Source organism: Salvelinus sp. IW2-2015, linkage group LG13, assembly GCF_002910315.2.
Source record: "Salvelinus sp. IW2-2015 linkage group LG13, ASM291031v2, whole genome shotgun sequence".
Classification (NCBI taxonomy): Eukaryota; Metazoa; Chordata; class Actinopteri; order Salmoniformes; family Salmonidae; genus Salvelinus; species Salvelinus sp. IW2-2015.
In genome coordinates this window covers 11677454-11695613 of record NC_036853.1, presented here as the reverse complement: position 1 = coordinate 11695613, position 18160 = coordinate 11677454, and the positions used below count along the sequence as shown (strand labels likewise).

Sequence of the window (18160 nt, the reverse complement as noted above, 5' to 3'; positions counted from 1 at the left end):
ATATGAACGAGTGGAGTGCTGCAGAGCAGACCCTCCATTAGCTGTCAGTCAGATGACTCTCTGATCCCTCTACCTCACTGGTCAGCTGCTCTGATTTAGTGTGTGATGTCAGAGGTCACACTGCTGACCTGATCACCATTGGATTACCCAATCACCCACCCAGGCATCCAGCCAGCCAGCCAGATAGGACTCAAAAATGTACTCTCAAGTACAATACAATCCCTCTGATTACTCCAACTAATCCTGTTTGTCCCTATAGGAAGTCAGGGAATGTGCCAAACTCCAAACAGCCATGTTCCACCGTGCCATGAAGAGCCAGAGGCTAGAGAGCACCATTAGGGTAAAGGAACCATAGGCAGTCAGGCTGCTATCTGATCAGCCACCTTCCTCCCTGAGTCCCCTGGTAATCTGCCCTGGTCCAGCTCAGCAAGGAATACATTGTAGTGATTAAATCAGGCCCCAGCTGAGAGCAGTAGTGGTGGAAAGGAGAGGAGGTGAAGAGGCATCCCAGGACAGTAATGGCTCTAATCAGGCCTAAGTTGTCTTTAATGGGCCTTTAAATAGGCTGGAGGAAGGCCTACAGGGACACCCCAGCCAGGGAAGACTGCCGCTGGGTGCTGGGCTGGAGTTAGGCTGGCTGGGCAGCACACACAGCCTGCTGCTGCAAATGACTGATGCTTCATATAGAGAGAGTCTGGCTGCTATTAAAGTCCTACATGCTAACACACACAGACAGACAGAGCGAGACATGCACACACAGAGACACAGACATGCACAGACACACACCCTCTAAGGAACAGCGGGTGTGGCATTCCCTGCATGCAATCAATGTTGTTTTCCTTTTACTCCTTCTAATTAAACCAAATAGCACTAAACCACTATGACCTCACATCCCTTGATTCTCCCCAAAACACACACGACGCAACACGCCCACACACACACCACACATACACGCCACAAGCGTGCACACACACACCAAAAGGTGAAGCCCCTTGAGGACTTCAGTTCTTTATGTTACCTGCACTTCTATGCCAAGCAGTCTTCTCCCAGTCTCCAACAGAATAAGAACTGTAAACCAATCTAGCCAACGAACCATCCTGCTAATTACACTGTGCTTTCCCACAGAGCCGATCGTTCCGAGTAAACAGCCACCATGCTCCCTCACTGCTGGGGCACTGCCTGCCTGTCTGCACGCCCATCTCTGGGGACACAGTAGTGGGAAGGAGGGCATGGCAGACCTAACCCGGCCTCCAGCTGGAGAACCATAGAAGAGTAACAGCCCCCTGCCCCCCTTCCACTCTCCCCCAAGCATTCCCCTACTGATTAAAACACAACTGTGAAACATGGCAATATATTGTCCTTGCAGAAAGCGTTTGAAGTTCAAGCCTCATATCAAATTATTCAAATATGATAGTCAACAAACCAGTTATTTGCATTTTAAAGCACCTCTGTGGGTGGATGACACGCACGCGCACACAAATACACGTAGACAAACGCACGCACACAATTGATCACAAGCGCCAGGATCTCTCTGCTGTGATGTGGGAGTGAATGAGTGAGAGAAATGCCCCAGTTCTCTCTTACTAAGGGGAGGGCTGCTAGGCACCGCTTTCATTTGCGCTACACCTTTCTTTTTTCCCCTCACTCCTGAAAGCTTGTTATTCAAATGTCCCCGCTGTCAGTGTATATAGGCGGTGCAGAACTGTTTGGTTGTCAGCTGTGTTAATTGCTGTAAGTGCCTTCCTTTATTAGGTAACCCACCCACAGCCGGTTTGTTCTTTCCATGGCTCAGACTTAAGCGCCACACCTCCAGAGCTGGTGTAAACCTGGCCCAAAAACCTCTCCTCTGGCAGGCGGGTGGCCATCTAATCGAACACTGGAAATAAAGAGCTAATCAAGCTGGGTTACAGGAAGTGCCTCACACATTCTGTATCTGTGGGGGCAACGGGTTGTCCTCCCGCTTGTCCTTCTGCCTCCATCCTCTTTGCAGCCCATCACTCCCCAGCGCTTCCCTCCTAGCCCATCACTCCCCGGCGCTTCCCTCCTAGCCCATCACTCCCCGGCGCTTCCCTCCTAGCCCATCACTCCCCGGCGCTTCCCTCTAAGCCCAATCACTCCCCGGCGCTTCCCTCCTAGCCCATCACTTCCCAGTGCTGCTGAAGTGTCCAGAATCAGCCCAGTGGGAGTCCTGGATCAATCAGAGTCTGATGAGTGAGCAGGAGGGTCTGCTGACTGGGCCAACGGCGCTCCAGGAGCCTGCTGGCATTACTGGACCTCAGAGGAACAGGGGGGTGGGGGTGGAATGGATACATGTACAAACAGAACTCTTAATCATTAGGTGTGATTGTAGATCTACACTCTACAGCCAGACCTGTGTAGTGTGGTGCATTTCCATAAGCAGAGTTTGGTTAGGTGAGCTGACTCTGGTGGACGTCTGATTGCCGACACTGTCGTGCGATTCTACATGTAGAATCGGTTTGCAAATTACGTCCAGCACTCTGCTCAGAGGTGCTAAGTACTCTTGGCCGGCAAACGCTACCGGTAAATGGAACTGGATGCTAAGCATTGAGAACAGCAGTGCTGACACATCTACTACTAGTCTGCATTATGCTGATTTCCAAGAACTGTAAGGTGGAGCTGGTCTCCTTGGTCAGGCTATACTAAGCAGTCTGCCTGCCACAGCAAAATGTTATCAAATCAATGTCTCACTGCTATGTAACAAAAATGAGGAAAGATGTTTCACACATCTGCATGTCAGGTGTTTACCTAAACATTAATTGAACTTCATTCATGGAATTGCTTCCCAACATTTTGAAAAAAGTCAAATAAATCATAAGAACGACTCTAGCAAGAGCACATTTCTAGCTATATATTCTGTTACATATACAGTGAGTACAAAACATTAGGAACATCTGCTCTTTCCATGACAGACTGACCAGGTAAATGTATACTCAGTACATTATACTCACTCTACCATGCTTTCCACATTAAAGGAAACTTGACAAACAACGTTCCATAAAGGATTATATATACACTGAACAAAAATATAAATCGCAGAAATGTTCCATATGCACATAAAGCCCATTTCTGTCAAATTTTGTGCACAAATTTGTTTACATCCATGTTAGTGAACATTTTTCATTTGCCAAGATAATCCATCCACCTGACAGGTGTGGCATATCAAGAAGCTGATTAAACAGCATGATCATTACACAGGTGCACCTTGTGCTGGGGACAATAAAAGGCCACTCTAAAATGTGGTTTTGACACAACACAATGCCACAGATGTGTCAAGTTGAGGGGGTTTGTTATTGGCATGCTGACTGCAGGAATGTCCAACAGAGCTGTTGCCAGAGAATTGAATGTTAATTTCTATACCATAAGCTGCCTCCAACGTCGTTTTAGAGAATTTGGCAATACGTCCACCAGCTTCACAACCGCAGAACACATGTAACCACCAGGAACTCCACATTCGGGCTTCTTCACCTGCGGGATCATCGGAGACCAGAAACCCAGACAGCTGATGAAACTGAGGAGTATTTGTTTGTAATAAAGCCCTTTTGTAGGGAAAAACTCATTCTGATTGGCTGGGCCTGGCTCCCCAGTGGGTGGGCTCCCAGGTCCACCCCTGCCCAGTTGTGAAATCCATAGATTAGGGTATAATTTATTTATTTCAATTGACAATTTCCTTAGGATGTACTGTAACTCAGAAAAATTGTTGAAATTGTTGCGTTTATATTTTTGTTCAGTGTAGTTTCATAAATTGTTCCCTGGGTCTTCCAAACATGCTTTAATGAAAGCCAATGACTTGAGAGACAGGCTTTCAGTGTTTCAAGCCTGTTGTGGTTCAAATGAAACAGAATCCGTGCTTTCTTTCCCAACCCAGCGCCCCTCTCCCTCCAGGATGCATAGCCATACATTTGAGCTGTGGTTGGTAGCTAGCTCCCCAGGGGATGTAGTGTAGAGTTGGTGGATGAGATGGATTGGGTTAAGAGCTGTAACCACAGCGCCACATTCTGTTCTGTTCTCCCTTTAGTCCTACAGCTGGCTGGGCTGAGGGCGCATTAAGTTTGTTTAGAGCCCTCTCACTCTTCTGTCAGGGTACTATGGGCATGGTATGGAGAGAACAGAGAGAGAATCTGAAGAGGTAAAATTTCCTCTCAGGAAGTGGCATAAATAAATTCAAAACTACTAGTAGAATCCATTTGAACCCAATTCAACTACTTTCAAATATGTACAAGGTTTTATTGATTAAAAACAGTGTAATGTCTGGTGCTAGCCATCAGAAAGTACCCCTTGAATTATTCCACATTTTGTTGTATTACCACCTGAATTCAAAATGGATTAAATATATTTTCTCACCCATCTACACACAATACCCCATAATGACAAAGTGAAAACATGCTTTTAGAAATGATAAGCAAATGTAATGAGAATTAAATACAGAATTGTAATTTATATAAGTATTCACACCCGAGTCAATACTTTGTAGAAGCACCTGGCAGCGACTACAGCTGAGTCTCTTTTGGGGTAAATCTCTAAGAGCTTTGCACACCTGGACTGTACAATATTTGCCCATTGTTCTTTTCAAAATTCTTCAAGCACTGTCAAGTTGATTGTTGATCACTGCTAGACAGCCATTTTCAAGCCAATTTAAATCAAAACTGAACTTGGCCACGCAGGAACATTCAACGTTGTCTTGATAAGCAACTCCAGTGTATATTTGGTATTGTGTTTTAAGTTATTGTCCTGCTGAAAAGGTGACTTCATCTCCAAGTGTCTGTTGGAAATCAGACAACCGGGTTTTTCTTTAGGATTTTGCCTGTGCTTATAGCTGTATTCCGTTTATTTTTATGCTAAAAAAACTCCCTAGTCCTTGCCAATGACAAGCATACCCATAACATGATGCAACCACCACCATGCTTGAAAATATGAAGAGTGGTACTCAGTGATGTGTTGGATTTGCCCCAAACATAATTCTTTGTATTCAGGACAAAAAGTTTATTTCGTTGCCACATGTTTTGCAATATTACTTAAGTGCCTTGTTGCAAACAGGATGCATGTTTTGGAATATTTTTATTCTGTACACGCTTCCTTATTTTCACTATGTAATTTAGGTTAGTATTGTGGATTAACTACAATGTTGTTGATCCATCCTCAGTTCTTATATCACAACCATTAAACTCTGTTTTGAAGTCACCATTGGCCTCATGGTGAAATCCCTGAGCAGTTTCCTTCCTCTCTGGCAAACTGAGTTAGGAAGGACGCCTGTAACTTTGTAATGACTGGGTGTATTGATACTGTACACCATCCAAAGTGTAATTAATAACTTCATCATGCTCAAAGGAATATGCAGTGTGTGCTTTATTTTTACACATCTACCAATCGGTGCCCTTCTTTGCGAGGCATTGGAAAACCTCCCTGGTCTTTGTGGTTGAATCTGTGCTAGAAATTCAGTACTCGGTTGAGGGACCTTACAGCTAATTGTATGTGTGGGGTACAGAGATGGGGTAGTCATTCAAAAATCATGTTAACCACCATCATTGAACAAGGAATGAGTCCATTCAACTTATTGGTTAAGCACATTGCTCCTGAACGTATTTAGGCTTTCCATAACAAAGGAGTTAAATACTTATTGACTCAAGATATTTCAGCTTTTAATTTGTTAGTAATTTCAAAAATTCTCTACAAACAAATTTCCACTTTGACATTATGGGGTATTGTGTGTAGATCAGTGACAATCTCAATTGAATAAATGTTTAATTCAGGCTGTAACGCAACAAAATGTGTAAAGGGGCGTGAATACTTTCTGAAGGCATTGTACGTGTTCTAGGGACAAAGGTGCCCCATTAACCTCTGTTCCCCACCCTGGCTCCGACCATGAATCATGGCATCATACTTAGCATTAGGGCCTAATCTCCATCCCTAGGAGGACATGGATGTGAAAGCACCCTCAGGGTGGGTAGAAAACCTAATTTATAGACTGCCTGATACTTTTGTTTGAATCAAACAAATCAAAAGCACATACATCATCAATAAGAGGGGGAAAACTAATTCTTGAAAACAATAAGTGACACTTCACTGGGTAGCAGGGTGGTTAGAGCGTTGGGCCAGTAACCGAAAGGTTGCTAGATCGAATCCCCGAGCTGACAATGTAAAATCTGTCATTTTAAAAAATATATTTTTATTTATTTAACTAGGCAAGTCAGTTAAGAACTAATTCTTATTTTCAATGGTGGGTTAACTGCCTTGGTCTGGGGCAGAACAACAGATTTTACCTTGTCAGCTCTGGGATTTGATCTTGCAACCTTTCGGTTACTAGTCCAACGCTCTAACCACTAGGCTACCTGCCGTTAACCCACTGTTCCAAGGTCGTCATTGTACATAAAAATGTGTTCTTAACTGACTTGCCTAGTTAAATAAACAACCCAAACCCTTGCCTATAGTTGACTCAACCCTCAAATAGACTGCCGAGTGTGGAAAGGACAAACAAACCTAGACCACTCCATCATCTAGGCCAATACAGCCTACCATTTGGATAACTCGAGGTTGGATGTTCTAATTTGACACTTTAAAGTTATACCAACAGGAGACCAGAATTTGCACAGAATGATTTTCACTAAAGTTCTTGTTTTGCCAGATTCTGGCGGTATAAATCCCCTCTGTTTATAACAGACCCATATTTGACCTATGTCGGATTGAGTTTACACCGCTCGTCGTTCAGGTACTAAACGTAAAATGAGTAAGGGTTTGCAATGTTGCAGCATGTGTTACTTTTTGACCAACATGATCACAAAGGAATTCCGGATACAAATAGCATAGATACAATGACATAGATCAAATGGAACAATAAATCATGTAGCAAGTTTATGGCCCTACCTCTGTATACATTCTTGCTCAAGTTGTTTCCTTTATTTCAAATAAACTTACTTCAATAGACAGAGAAAGGTTAGATAATAATGTATCGATCGCTGAGGTTTTATAGTATAGCTCCAACAGAACAATTACCGAACGTTACATGCTAATCGTATAGCCTACTTACCGGAGGTCGGTTTTGAGGAAACATTCTGGGCGCCGATTTCTTTGTTTTTTTTCTTCCTCTCTTATGGGCAAAAAGATAAGGGCAGAAATGGAGAAGACGTTATATTGTCGGTTTCAGAGACGCATTTGGCTTGGTTTCAGAGGCAGTAATGGCAAAGCTAGTCTCGGCTCGCTAATTCCTTGCTCAAGACTCCCTTTGTTCTGGTCTATGTTCAACCCACAGACAAATAACATTCGATGTAGTAAAGATGCACCCAGTCCACGGCTAAATGTTTAGAGTCCTCGTGACTACGCACTTCGAATGAGTAAAATGGCACCTTTTCTTCTCGTAAATACTCCCCTCCCCGGTGTATTCTCACCTAGAATAAAAAGCAAATGTGGCTAGGTTGTACTATGTGGGTTCTGAGTCGGACACCACCACATTCAATGCAGCCGCAGCCTCTTTTGTCTCGTTCGTTGCCCTTCTCCTTTACAACACTGCTCTCCTCACACTCCCACCTTTTCTGGTCCTCGCCTGATCTTCAAGACATAGCTGACTTGTTTTCTTGAGAGAAACTAAAAGGACATTTGCTAGACAGAATGAGAAGGGAGTATCTCGCTATTCTCGTTGATCAAGCCAGCATAGGACTGGAGCTAAGGTTTCGCCTTTCTGTCCTTATTTATGAACAACGCATCTAGCCTACCCACTCTAATGAAAGAAGGCCAAATCTGTTTGCTGGTGCTAAAACATTTCAGACCAATGACATACAGTTTGCCAATTGCTCTTGTATAAATAGTCAAATGATATTAGTAAAGTAAACACCCTTGTTGATTTTCTCACCATGCTTGTACATTTTCTACTCAGTTCGTTCATTCGTGTAGCCATGCAATTGAAGCCCGCTTTGTATTTAAACAATATATATATTTGAGATTCCTACATTAACCATGTTATAATTGTATATACACTACGTGTAGCCTACAATAGAACGTGGGGGTACAATGGAATCGTTCAACAATTGAATGAAATCTCCACGTGGGGCTCGACCCAGTCACAATTAACGCTGGTGAAAGTAACCAATGAGTATTCCGAACACCCACGTGGGGGACACCAACCGTTTGTTTATTGGAGGATGCTGGTATTACAGTGGTCCAAACGTCAATCAAGTAGTCTGAAACCGCTGAGAGGACAATTTAACCCTTAAGACGTGATAGTGATGAAGTTGTGGTAGACCTACAGAACAGTGTCTATATAGCTTATTTCCTCTTCCCACAAATCGTATACCAGTGCACAAATCTTGAATGTTGCATAATATATATATATATATATATATATATAATTCTATTCACAGCTGAAAATAAGAAAATATATAGTCAGGCCCTATGATAAAAGGATATTCTAAATTTGAGTAATGTTCATTTTTGAACATCTCAAATAAACAATGAACATGAGTAAAGAGAGCATCCCACCTCACAAACGAATGTATTTCATCACATAATTAGTTAATATTGCAAGTATGGTACAGAAGGAAAGCTATAGCTGTAAGCTTTAAAAATGTTTTTAAAACACACTGCCATTGTTGTTGTTGATTTGAAAACAACGCAGCATTGAGACTTGCACTCTTGATGAACCAGTGAGTAATACAATGGAGATTATAGCCAAGCACCTGCATATTTCAGTGTGTATTGTTTGTTCCTTTAAACTTTAAAGAATCAAAAATAGCATTTAAAAGAGGAAAATTTCAGAGACATTTATTGGTATTCTGGTGGCAGGACCCCTTTAGCAGGCCTCATAATTAGAGAGACAGATATTGAAAAAGCAATTTTCTGACAGTAGGAAAATTCACAACCTGCCATGAGGTGAGTTTAAGAGAGAGAGAGAGAGAGAGGAGCGGGAGAGGAGAGAGAGAGAGAGAGAAGAGAGAGAGAGATGAGAGAGAGTAGGAGAGAGAGCAGAGTGAGAGAGAGAGAGACGAGAGAGAGAGAGATGAGTGGAGTAGTCAGAGCGCATAGAAGTGAGCAGAACGATGAGATGAGAGTTGTTGAGAGATCGAGAGATGACTGAGAGATCTGAGGAGACTGGGACGATAAGAGATCTATCGGAGACTTTAATGGTCTGAGAGGTTACGGAGGGATAGAGAGACGAAGAGGAGAGAGAGAGCGGAGACGGAGAGAGAGAGCGAGATGAGAGATCGAGACGAGTAGTGAGCTGGAGACGAGTCGAGAGAGAGATTGTACAGATACGCATAAGTCGCCGATATTATGAGAGATAGAAAGAGGCGAAGAATCTCTCTGAAAGTCTTGAACGAGAGATGATGGAGTAAAGTAAGATGATGAGGAGATGAGAGAGAGGAGGAGACGAGAGAGAGAGAGAGAGAGAGAGAGAGAGAGAGAGAGAGAGAGAGGGAGATGAGAGAGAGAGGATTGAGAGAGACGAGTGCGCAAGGGTGGATGCTAAGTAAAGTAGGAGCCAGTGAGGTTGTTGAGAGAGAGAGATGAAGAAGAGAGAGAGAAGATGAGTTCGAGAGAGATGGGAGAGAGAAGAGATGATGAGACGAGAAGTGACAGAGAGATGAGAGAGAGATATTGAAGGGACAGCGGGGGATGCTAAGAAAGAGGAGCCAGTGTGAGAGTTAGAGATTGAATGAAAGAGAGTGCCCAAGGGTGGTAGAAAAAGAGATTTTATTGCCATTTTTTCCCAATGAATTTTAATGTAGCTTGCTGGTCTCTCTCCCAGGGTCTAGGATCACATTTATTAGAAAAAAAAGTTGTGAGGAATGCAATGTATTGCAGGCTTCTGCTTGGAGATGTTTCATGTAGGAGGTGGGCGGGTAGGGCAGGCAGCAGAGGGTAGGCAGGCAGCCAGCAGGATGTATGGGTGTGCGTTGTGTGCTGGAGGAGGCATAATAATAGATGATAGAATGTGATCTGGTAGAAGTGAAGGACACACATTATTGCTATAGGCAGGTCAGCCCAGAGAGGGGGTGATACTAACTGGGGTCTGATTGAGGCCTGCAGATCCCAGTGCTGTCTGGTCTGGAGCACAGCACTCCTTTCAAAGTCCTCAATCACCACACCATTGTTATGGAAGAGGCTCTTTTGTTTTTAGGAAAATGTCCTGTTGAAAAGCAACTAGTCCATATGATCAACACACTCCTTTTATATCATACATGCACACATGGTCACGCAGCTGCAATATCCTTTGTAATCACAACTTGTAGAACTGCATTTGGTACAGAGATGGGCTTGTACACAGCAGTAAGAGCAAGGCAAACTACTATTTATCGACAGGAAAATATCAGCAGCCATAAAACATCAACAGGGAGTGGTTGAATATGAGGAATTGTGGAGATGCAGCAACCTGTTTTTTGTCTGCAAAAACACATACAATTGCCTAGCTACACTGATTTATCAAATAAAATAAAATAGTATTTGTCACATGCTTTGCAAACAACAGGTGTAGACTAACATAGGGAGGAGGGCAGAAACATGGCAGAATGGTGCCAAGTTAACAACCTCTCCCTCAACGTGATCAAGACAAAGGAGATGATTGTGGACTACAGAAAAATGAGGCCCGAGCATGCCCCCATTCTCATCGACAGGGCTGTAGGGGAGCAGGTTGAGAGCTTCAAGTTCCTTGGTGTCCACATCACCAACAAACTGTCATGGTCCAAACGCACCAAGACAGTCGTGAAGACGGCACGACAACGCCTATTCCCCCTCAGGAGACTGAAAAGATTTGGCATGGGTCCTCAGATCCTTAAAAATTATACAGCTGCACCATCAAGAGCATCCTGACTGGTTGCATCCCCGCCTGGTATGGCAACTGCTTGGCCTCCGACCGCAAGGTACTACAGAGGGTAGTGTGTATGGCCCAGTACATCACTGGGGCCAAGCTTCCTGCCATCCAGGACATCTATTCCAGGCGGTGTCAGAGGAAGGCCCTAAAAATTGCCAAAGACTCCAGCCACCCTAGTCATAGACTGTTCTCTCTGCTACCGCACGGCAAGCAGTACTTTACTTCAGTTTACTTCAGTTTATTTAGTAAATACTTTCTTAACACTTATTTTTTCTTAAAACTGCATTGTTGGTTAAAGGCTTGTTGTACCTGTTGTATTCGGAGCATGTGACAAATAAAATGTGATTTGATTTGAACAGTGAAATGCTTACTTAAGGGCCCTTCCCAACAATGCAGAGAGAAAAATATATAAAAAAGAATAACATGAGGAATAAAAACACAATGAGTAACAATAATCTGGCTATATACATGGGGTACCAGTACCGAGTCAATGTGCAGGGGTACAGGCTAGGCAGTAATTGAGGTAGATATTGTATGTACATATAGGTAGGAATAAAGTGACTAGGCAACAGGATATATAATAAACAGTAACAGCAGCATATCTGATGAGTCAAAAGAGTTAGTAAATTCATGCATTTCACATCACGTTTTAACATAGAACTAAGCTGTTTCAGTACATCCATCTCAAATGAAAACAAGTGATAGAATGAGGTATCATATTGAACTGATGGGGGGCTGGGTAACCCCAAATGCCCCTCACCCCCTGCACCCCCATGCTGGGGATGGCCCCTGCCCAGCATGGGGGTGAGTGACAGAGAGACAAGGCTCCAGTGTTGTTGTGGGTGCCCCTCCCCCCAGCAGACAAGCCTGGTGTCAGCACAGAGACAGCACAGTGATTTATAGGTCTCTCTTCTCCTGGGAACCCGCCTCCCTCTCCCATTCCCTCCACCCCCCACTCCATCCCTCCATCCTCCCTCCTCTCTTTCCTCCTGGCCCCTGGGGGAAAAGAAGGGGTAATGACCCACATCAGCCACACACAGACACACACACATACAGAGACACACATTCATGCACTCAGAAATAAACACAAAATACACATACACACGCACACACGCACACACACACATGCACACACGCACACACATACTCCTGACACAGACTCAGGCACATTAACACCCACAGGCATGTGTATCTGTGAACTCAGGATTCCACTGCTCTCCTTTCATGTTGCATTCCCCGCCCACTCAACAGTCCCTCACATTCCTGATGCAATATGATGCTATATGTCCATACTACACTAGAAACTGAAACAATACACCACATCCGAAACGATGAGTTAGTTGCATAAAGTCATATAGGCCTACCAGTATTTAGGAGTGATAAAATGTTGTCTTTTTTCATATACTTGTTCATTGCTCTTTGTGGATGCGAACAACAACAGCAGACATTGCTCAACCAAAACTACCTACACATCTCTTTGGAATAAACCATGTGTCACCATAAAAATTAAATTCCCTTAGCTTAACAATGTTTATGCAATATGACTATGAAATTTGGGGGGGATTTTTGAAGGGGTCATTGTCAATATCTGACATAAGTCTACTGTAGGCTATAGGCCGTCATTGTAAGTAAGAATTTGTTCTTAACTGACTTGCCTAGTTAAATAAAGGCTCAATAAAGTTTAAAATAATTAAAATAATTGATGCCAATGTTCTCTTGTTCTCTATATGATCAATATAACAGATATAGCCTATGTATTTAATACAGTCCAGTATCTTGGCATAAGCAATTCATTTTGAATTCAAACACACTCTGCAGGAGGAAGAGATGTTGGCCTAACATTGACTTGCAAATTACAACTTTTTCTGTCATTCATTACATACAGGAGTAGAGGAACCTGTTCTTTTCTCACATCTAGAAAAACCTGCTCATGGGCAGGTCCCACCACATAGGCTATTCCCTATTGTATGTTAATCATGGGCTCGACATTCAGGGTTGCCCTCTGGCCCTGCAACATCTTCCGAGCACACAGGGCCAGTTAATTTAGCTTTCATATGGCCCGCTTGGGCCAGTAGGCTACATTTTCCCAATAAAAAAAAAAAATGATATTTGTATTTAATGCTTCACAATCTTCCCGACCTCTGACGCTTCACACTTGTTATCAACCAGCGTTTCCAAGCAGAGGTAAGAATGCCAAATCATCTCCATCTCGAGTCCCGGATATACGTCCTGGATCTTTGCGCCAGACCCATCTCAGCGGAGGCGGAAAACTCATCAATTCAGTGTTGAACATCAGCATGCGCATTAAAAAGATAACCAGTGGTGGAAAAATTGTCATACTTGAGTAAAAGTACAGATACCCTAATGACTCAAGTAAAAGTGAAAGTCACCAAGTAAAATACTACTTGAGTAAAAATCTAAAAGTATTTGGTTTTAAATATACTTAAGTATTAAAAGTAAATGAAATTGCTAAAATGTACTTAAGTATCAAAAGTAAAAGTAAAAGTATAAACCATTTCAAATTCCTTATTTTAAGCAAACCAGATGGCGCAATTCAATTTTTTATTTTTATTGACGGATCGCGAGGGGCACACTAACACTCAGACAATTTACAAACGATGCATTTGTGTTTAGTGAGTCCACCTGATCAGAGGCAGTTGGGATGACCAGGCAGATATAAAAAAAAACTACTTAAGTAGTACTTTAAAGTATTTTTACTCAGGTACTTTACACCACTGAAAATAACCACCTACTTTTCTGTATTTTTTCATATTAGACACAGCGATGTCATTATTAGCAAAGAAAGGTTTATGTAGGCCTATACTATGGAGCTGCTTGTTTGTCAAGACATTAACATTATTTAAACAAATCACTTTTCGGTTAAATAGGCTAGGCCTACAGGAATAAATCAAAATGAATATTGTAGTCATGCGATTCTGTAGTCTGTATAGGCCTAATTGTAAAAAATATATATTTTTAAAGAAAATATTTATATTAATTCCCGAAGCTGTTAATGAGCTACACACAGCTGATTTCTGCGTGGAAAGAAATATGTTCGAATAAGTCCAGTCACTGCCAACATTCCTAAATACAATTTAGGGAAAAGACAACAGTGTTGCTGATATTTATTGAAAAGCGCGGGATACCATTTTTTTTGCGCAATTGGCAGCGTTTTACAATCTGAGTGTCTGGCATGACAATATTTTCGAAGTCAATCTTGAACGATCTGGCTGATATAGCCTATTAACTGTAAAATTCACACAATTTCACTGTATTTATTAACACTGTAAAAATCACATGATTGTATTAGTGCCAATGGGAGCTTTTATTTAAAGACATTAAACAAGCAACAACATCATATTAAGAGTCTGTGACCTAGCTAATGATTAGCCCATTGGTGTAAACAATGCAAATGAGGCTTTAACCTTTTCCAAAGTTTTAAAAGTTGTTTAGGAGTCCAAAGGCGAATTTAGTTATTGCACACGCGCATTAGGTGTCCCTAATGAAATATGCAAATTCACTACATGCTAGAACACGCCAATAGGATCTCGCTAGCTCGTGCTTGGCTCTGCCCACCTCCTTGCTTGTTCTGCCCACTATGATTAATTTGCTCCCATTGAAAACGAAAGGCTGTGATCTATCTTGGGTTAGGTATACAAATCTTTGGTATTACCATTTGCCAAAGCTTCCAAATCATTCTGTTTCTCATCTTGGACACCACATGGGCTTTCTTTGAAAGGAAATCTGTCTGCGATGATAAGCACAGGTTGCCGCCTCCCGTTCATTTGTGGCATTGCAATTGCATTGAAACAAAGGGGAATGATTTGCCGGCAACTATACACCGCTAAATATGGACTGTAATATTGGGTTAAGCGAATACAATCATACTAAAAATATTTATACAATTACTTAGTCAACATTTGAACGATAGATCATGTTTATATTTTATAATTCCGCTCGTCATGCGCAGCACGGTTCTATGGTGTAATGGTTAGCACTCTGGACTTTGAATCCAGCGATCCGAGTTCAAATCTCGGTAGAACCTTATTTTATGAAAAATTGCAACTTGGGATTTCTATGTGACATTTGACATATTATCAATAGACTAAATCATCAATGATAATCCTGGCAAGTTAGTAGATATCAGTTTGGTGTATTGGTACACCAAATATATGCCATATATGCAAAACACTGAATCATTAGATTTCTTGTTTTATAACAGTAACGTTGTATCACTTGTGATATATAGAACCAAAGTATAACAGCAGTGGTGTAAAGTACTTAAGTAAAAATACTTGAAAGTACTAGTTTAGTAGTTTTTTCAGAGATCTGTACTTTACTTTACTATTTACATTGACAACTTTTACTACACTAACTTTCCTAAAGAAAATAATGTACTTTTTACTCCATACATTTTCCCTGACACCCAAAAATACTTGTTCTATTTTGACAGTAAAATGGTCCAATTCACACACTTATCAAGTGAACATCCCTGGTCATCCCTACTGCCTCTGATCTGGCGGACTCACTAAACACAAATGCTTCATTTGTAAATTATGTCTGAGTGCTATCTGTCAATAAAAAATAAAAAAAGGAAATTGTGCAGTCTGGTTTGCTTAAAATAAGGAATTTGAAATGGTTTATACTTTCACTTTTACTTTTGATACTTAAGTACATTTTAGCAATTCCATTTACTCTTAATACTTAAGTATATTTAAAACCAAATACTTTGACTTTTACTCAAGTAGTACTTTACTAGTTTTCAATTAAGGTACCTTTACTTTTACTCAAGTATGAGTACTTTTTCCACCACTGTATAACAGCAAATTGAAATGTAAAGTATAGCAGCACACGTTTTACAATCCATGCAATAGGCAGAATATACATTTTCACAATATGAACAGTAAAAGGCACATGACAGCCCACTTACAGTCTTATTTCAACGCTACAACTCCCATACGGACTCGGAAGAGGCGAAGATCGAGAGCCATGCGTCCTCCGAAAAACACAACCCCACCAAGCCGCACTGCTTCTTGACATCCTGCTCGCTTAACACAGATGCCAGCCACACAAATGTGTTGGAGGAAACACCTTACAACTGGCGACCGTGTCAGCGTGCATGCGCCTGGCCAGCCACAGCACAATGGCCAGCTAGAGTACAATTGGACAACAACATCCCGGCCGGCCTAACCCTCCCATAACCTGGACAACACTGCGCTGCCTCATGGGTCTCAAGGTCACAGTTGGGTGCGACACAAACCGGGATTGAACCTGATCTGTAGTGACTCCGCCAGCCTTAGACCACTGCGCCACTCAGGAGGCCAAGATTGAAGTTTTTGGCCTGAAGGACAAGCGTCACGTCTAGAGGAAACCTGGCACCATCCCTACGCTGAAACATGGTGGTTTGCAGCATCATGCTGTGGGGATGTTTTTCAGCGGCAGAGTATGGGTGACCACTCAGGATCGAAGGAAAGATGAATGGAGCATAGTACAGAGAGATCCTTGATGAAAACCTGCTCCAGAATGCTCAGGACCTCAGACTGGGGCAAAGGTTCATCTTCAAACAGGACAACAACTGTAAGCACACAGCCAAGACAATGCAGGAGTGACTTCGAGTCAAGTCTCTGAATGTCCTTGAGTAGCTCAGCCAGAGCCCGGACTTGAACCCTAACGAACATCTCTGGAGAGACCTGAAAATAGCTGTGCAGCAACACTCCCCATCCAACCTGAAACCTGACAAAGCTTGAGAGAATCTGCAGAAAAGAATGGGAGAAACTCCCCAAATACAGGTGTGCCAAGCTTTCTTTATTTGTATTATTTTCTACATTGTAGAATAATAGTGAAGACATCAAAACTATGAAATAACACACATGGAATCATGTAGTAAACAAAAAAGTGTTAAACAAATCAAAATATGTTTTATATTTGATATTCTTAAAAGTAGCCACCATTTGCCTTGATGACAGCTTTGCACACTCTTGACATTCTCTCAACCAGCTTTACCTGGAATGCTTTTCCAACAGTCTTGTATGAGTTCCCACATATGCTGAGCACTTGTTGGCTGCTTTTCCATCACTCTGCGGTCCAACTCATCCCAAACCATCTCAATTGGGTTGAGGTCAGGTGATTGTGGAGGCCAGGTCATCTGATGTATTACTCCATCACTGTCCTTCTTGGTCAAATAGCTCTTACACAGCCTGGAGGTGTGTTGGGTCATTGTCCTGTTGAAACACAAATGATAGTCCCACTAAGTGAAAACCAGATGTGATGGCGTATCGCTGCAGAATGCTGTGGTAGCCATGCTGGTTAAGTGTGCCTTGAATTCTAAATAAATCACTGACAGTGTCACCAGTGCAGCACCCCCCGCAACATCACACCTCCTCCTACATGCTTCACGGTGGGAACCACACATGCAGAGATCATCCGTTCACTTACTCTGCGTCTCACGAAGACACAGCAGTTGGAACCAAAAATCTCAAATTTGGACTCATCAGACCAAAGGACAGATTTCCATCTGTTTAATGTCTATTGTTCATGTTTCTTGGCCCAAGCAAGTCTCTTCTTCTTTTTGGCGTTCTTTAGTAGTGGTTTCTTTGGAGCAATTCGACCATGAAGGCCTGATTCACACAATATCCTCTGAACAGTTGATGTGAGATGTGAGTTGAGATGTGTCTGTTACTTGAACTCTGTGAATTTATTTGGGCTACAATCTGAGGTGCAGTTAACTCTAATGAACTTGTCCACTGCAGCAGAGGTAACTCTGGTTCTTCCTTTCCTGTGGCAGTCCTCATGAGAGCCAGTTTCATCATAGCGCTTGATGGTTTTTGCGACTGCACTTGAGGAAACTTTCAAAGTTCTTGAAATTTTCCAGATTGACTGACCTTCATGTCTTAAAATAATGATGGACTGTTGTTTCTCTTTGCTTATTTGAGCTGTTCTTGCCATAATATGGACTTGGTCTTTTACCAAATAGGGCTATCTTCTGTACACCAACCTACCTTGTCACAACACAACTGATTGGCTCAAATGCATTAAAAAGGAAAGAAATTCCACAAATTAACTTTTAACAAGGCACACCTGTTAATTGAAATGCATTCCAGGTGACCACCTAATGAAGCTGGTTGAGAGAATGCCAAGAGTTTGCAAAGCTGACATCAAGGCAAAGGGTGGCTACTTTAGAGAATCTCAAATATAAAATATATTTTGATTTGTTAACCATTTTTTTGGTTACTACATGATTCCATATGTGTTATTTCATAGTTTTGATGTCTTCACTGTTATTCTACAATGTAGAAAATAGTAAAAATAAAGAAAAATCCTTGAATGAGAAGGTGTGTCCAAACA

At 42.1% G+C, this 18160-nt stretch overlaps 1 non-coding gene and 1 pseudogene across 1 annotated transcript; one reads left to right on the top strand and one right to left on the bottom strand.

Moving 5' to 3' along the window:
* The window catches only part of LOC111971833 (transducin-like enhancer protein 1), a 63589-nt pseudogene extending 55566 nt beyond the window's left edge, over positions 1-8023 (bottom strand).
* A 6766-nt stretch (positions 8024-14789) lies between these two features.
* On the top strand, positions 14790-14861 carry trnaq-uug (transfer RNA glutamine (anticodon UUG)). The gene has a single exon. It is a non-coding gene; the product is annotated as a tRNA-Gln (tRNA).
* Positions 14862-18160: the final 3299 nt, after the last annotated feature.